Consider the following 5,231-nt stretch of genomic DNA (forward strand, 5'->3'; position numbering starts at 1 on the left):
TGTTCCTCAAGTGTTATACAATTATTTACAGAACCTCTGAGAGGGGCACCATATCATCAGTGCAAGAATTGGCCCGACTGAATGTACTTGGTCTCCATTCCTAGATTGAGTGTGGTTGTCACAAGCAGTCCATTTGTTTTTTTTTTCTGGGCCTGAAGATGAGTCTAAGAGTTTAGTGGGCTGGAGAAGGAAGACAAACTCTCAATATCCTAAGAACAGCTACCGATCATTGGCTCACTGGGACATTAGAACAGGAGCTCTCCTTGGGAAGAAATAAGAGGGGTAATTTTCCAAACTGCCAAAGGCTGGGTAGCCTACATGTGAGTGTGTTCATTTCTGCTTTGTCTCTGCCACCCACCTGCTTTGGCTGCCAATTTATTCTCCTAAACTCCTGCTCAGATAGGAATCCGACTTCTTTGTTTGCTTTTAAATCCATAGATTTTATTTCTCATAGCAGTATTAGGTTTACAGAAAAATTGAGCAGAAAGTACAGAGAGTTCCCTTATACAACTACACCGTCCCCAACAAGTTTCTCCTATAATGAGCATCTTGGTGTAGTACATTTATTGCAATTGATGAATCAATACTGGTACATCATTATTAACTCAAGTCCGTAGTTTATATTAGGGTTCATTCTTGGTGTTTTACAGTTTTGTGGGTTTTGACAAATGCATAATATCCTGCATCCACGATTACATCATCATGCAGAATAATTTCAGTGCCATAAAAATCTGTGCTCTAACCTGTGGCAACCACTGATCTTTTTACTGTCTACTTGACTATAGTGTCTTTCCTTTGCCTTCTCTTAGAATGTCATTAGTTGAAATCATATGGTATGTACCCTTTCTGACTTGCTTGTTTCACTTATCGATGCGCATTTAAGGTTTCTCCGTGTCTTTTTGTGGTTTGATAGTTCATTTGTATTTTTTTAAATTTCATTAAGAACACTTGACATGAGATTTTACTGTCTTAACACATTTTTAAGTGTATGATACAGTATCTTTGTTTTTAAATAAAGAGAAAAGGATGGAAAACTCTAGGAAACAGTAACATTTTTTAAATCCCCTGGAGATGATGGGAAGTCTGCATTTATTTTGCTAGTTTTCTTGGTTTTCTTCAACCGTTCCTATTTACTTGTCTTGCCATGTTTAGTGCAAAATTAGTAGCAATACTTAAATGTTTAACATGCCTACTTCTAACCTTCTGTATGGAATATGTACCCCAAACCAAAGCTTTGTGCCACCCTGTACTTGCTGCAAACTTTAATGTCTTTTTCATTAAATTCACTTTCCTAATATCTCTAATGTGTTCTGTTACAAGTTATTCCTGAGTACTTGAAGATGGATTGTATATCCCCGAGGACTGATTATATGTCACCTATATTCCTCCTGTTTTTATACTTATTTGTCTTTGGAGAAAAGCACATTTATTGAATTGACACACACAGATGGAATGAGCATCTTCTTTTTGTTTCTAAGGCTAGGATGATGTTGAAAAACTCTTCTTGGTGCTCAGCTATTGAATTCGACCATCACTGTGGCTTTTGCTCACTTATCTTTCTGTAAATCTGAACCCTGACACCATCACTCCCTTTGCGCTAAATAAATCGTAGGTGATGACAAGGGAAGGGATCAGAAGTGACCTTGGTTGTGCACCTATTATGTATCAGGTGGTTTCCAAACTGCTTTGTGCTTTGCTACTTTGCTCTCTGGTTTTACGCTGCATTTGGCCAACTGGAGCCAATAGTGGTAGATTAGAGGACAAGAGGACAGAAAGTTCAGGGTGTTTATTCCCCCTTGCTAGGCTGAAGGCTGTTAGAGACTGTTCTTCTGTCACAGCTCCTCTTAGGTGATCTGTCCTAAAACTATACATACAGTTCTCTCTGGGCTCCGCTTGTCACTCCCTCCCCTTGCCCTGTAGGCCTAGGGTGGTAAATATCCTTTGATGCTGTTAGCTTTGAAGTGCTTCAGTACCCCTTACTGAGTTCCTTTACCATGCCCACACCGTTATAATCCTTTCATTATGTCCTCTCCAATTCCCGTCTGAGTCTGTTGTCTGTTTCCCAACAGGACTTTGACTAAAAAGTATGTCATTGATTGTAAGACACTCCCCACCTCAGAGATGTTAAAATGTGAAAAGAAAATGTGTGTCTTAGAATCAGTGAACTATGCTAGTCGGGATGTATTCCTGGTGAATGAACAAATCATTGAATAATGAGCGTTCATAGTGCCCCTCATCTCAAAGACAGAGAAAGTGTAGTGGTATGACAGATTGTGTTGTTCAGGCTAAACTTCAAAAATAAGAGTCAACACTGATTCTTCCTAAGTACTTAGATGCTCTTTTTCAGTCTTGAGATGGGTAATCAGCGAGAAGGTCATGGCCTTGCCCAAAACTCCTAGTTGTTACACCAGGGCTAAAACATTAAAATACTATTTAGTCATTCCATTTCTCATGAAATGAGATAACTCCAAAGCAAATGCTACCAATGTGGGTACAAATTTGCTTTTTGTGAAGCTGTACTTTGTTATTGTTGTTTGTGATTCTACACGAACTGAGTTCACAGCTTTCTGAAAGAAGAGGATGGCCCCCAAGTTGGCTCACATTCACTGACTGCTCTGTGTAACAACTGGCATATATTCTGGCCAAGCCTATTTTTTAATTTTTTTTTAATGTTTGTTTATTTTTGAGAGGGAGATAGCATGAGCAGGGGAGGGCCAGGGACAGAGGGAGACACAGAATCTGAAGCAGGCTCCAGGCTCTGAGCTGTCAGCACAGAGCCCGACGGGGGGCTCAAACTCACAAACTGGGAGACCGTGACCTGAGCCGAAGACACTTAATCAAATGTGCCACCCAGGCACCCCTGGCCAAGCCTATTTTTAATAGACGTTGGCCTTATTTACAGCCTAAGACATTACTTAGTCTAGGTTGCCTGTCTAGAACTTACCAGTCCGTTAGCAAAACTACTCATTGGAACTGCACAGGCTGTCTTATCACAGAAAACTAGCAATGTCTGAGTCTAGTCTGGCAAGTACAAGAACTACTGTGGGTCTCTACAAGGCACACAGCTACCAGGAACACTAACACTCTCCATGAGTCCCGTCAGCGTTGAGAAAAGGGTCGAATTTTTGGTATGCTTCCACTCTTTTCTACTCATGCTTCTGTCACCATTCCAGAGCAATCAGTGCACTTTTGTTTAAGGAAGTGGTCTGCAGACCACTGGGTGTCCTAAAACATTTTTGCGGGGGGTCAGCAAAGTCAAAGCTATTTTCCTTACTTGCCTTTTTCACTGTGTTGACATGGGTACCAATGGTCCAGAAGCAATGGTGAGTAAAACTGCACGGACTTTAGCATGAATCAAGCCAGTGTGTTTCTTTGCCTTTATGCGTTCGTAGTAAATAAATAAAATACCACTTTGAAGAAAGTTCTTCATGAAGCAGTAAACATTACTAATGTTATTAAATCTGGACCTTGAATACATGTGTCTTTAAATTTGTGTGCATGCCAAAGTACAAGGGTTGTCTCAGGGTAAATAAAGCATTTGTGCATTTGAGTTGCAAATATATATATATATATTTTTTTTTTTTTACCATTTTTATTTTAAAGAATGAATGACAGATAAACCATAGTTATTCAGTGTTGAGGACTGGGTGGACATTTTCTCAAAAATGAACAGTCTCTCATTTTAAGAAAAAAAACTGACATATATTTAGTGACAAATATAAAATTTGAGCTTTGAAGTGAAAATTTGAATCTTGAAAAACTTGTATATACCTTTGTGTGACAGCTTTCCAATGATTAGAGACTTTTCTGATAAGATTGTTGATGGCCTTAACTAATGTGATTTTTTTGTTTATATTGTCGAACAAATTTTATCGACCTTTGGAAGATTTGCCTGATTCAGTGAACCAGTATTTTCTAAATGACCAGGATTAAATGAAATAGTGAAGTACAAGTTAGAAAATCATGCCTGGGTCAAAGATCCATTCAAAGCGCAGGATAGACCAATGGATTTTAATACGGTAGAGTATGAAAACTTTTTCGTATTGACATTAATCTTTAAGGAACTAGTAAATGCTGGGTTTTGGTGAAGGGCCAAAGAAAAATATCCAGTTATCTAAATAGGCTGTTAAAATACTCCTCTCTTTTTCAAATATATATCTCTGTGAAGCCAGATTTTCTTTACATGCTTCGATCAAAACAATATATTGATACTACAACATATTGAATGGAAAGTACGTATGAGAATCTAGCTGTCTGCTTTTATGGCAAACCAAATTTGAAGAGACTTGTAATAATGTAAAATAATACCAGTTATCTCCCTTTTTTTGTCTCAAGAAGCATATTTAATTTTTCTAAAAAATATATATCTATGTTAACCTGAGGTTATTGTTTCCTAAATGAATCAAAATATAGATTTTTAAAAAATTGTTTTAACCTCTTATTAAGTTACGCTTGATATATAATGCCAAAAATGCTATAATTTTTATACTCAATTTTTTTGTTATAATTGACATTATTTGCTTCAAGTGTATAACACAATGATTCAATATTTGTATATATTGTAAAATGATCACCATGATATGTCTGTTTAACACCCGTCACCATATATGGTTAGAAAAATTTTTTCTTGTGATGAGAATTTATAAGATTTACTCTCTCAGCAACTTTCAAATATACAATACAGTATTATTAACTATAATTGTCATGGTGTACAGTAATCCGAATGACTTACTTATTTTATATCTAGAAGTTTCTATCTTTTGATCCCTTTCACCTACCCTCAAACCCCTACCTCCTGCAACCACCAGTATGTCATATGTATCTATGAATTTGGCTTTTATGTATGCTTCCTTGCCATTTTAGATTACTAATATAATGGCCCTGTATGGTATTTATCTTTCTCGGATTTATTTCATTTAGGAGAGTGTCCTCAAGATCCATGCATGTTGTAGCTGCAAATGGGAAAATTGTATTTTTTGTAGCTGAATAATATTCCAGTGTGTGTGTACACATTTTCCTTATCCACTCACCCATTGATGGACATTTAGGTTGTTTCCGTATCTTAGCTATTGGAAATAATGCTGCAGTGAATGTGGGGATGCTTATATCTTCTTGAGATAGTGATTTTGTTTTCTTTGGGTAAGTATCCAGAAGTAGATATGGTAGTTCTGTTTTTAATTTTATGAGGAACCTCCATGCTGTTATCCACACCCACCAAAAATGCATGAGGT

Source organism: Panthera tigris, chromosome X (assembly GCF_018350195.1).
Source record: "Panthera tigris isolate Pti1 chromosome X, P.tigris_Pti1_mat1.1, whole genome shotgun sequence".
Taxonomy (NCBI): Eukaryota; Metazoa; Chordata; class Mammalia; order Carnivora; family Felidae; genus Panthera; species Panthera tigris.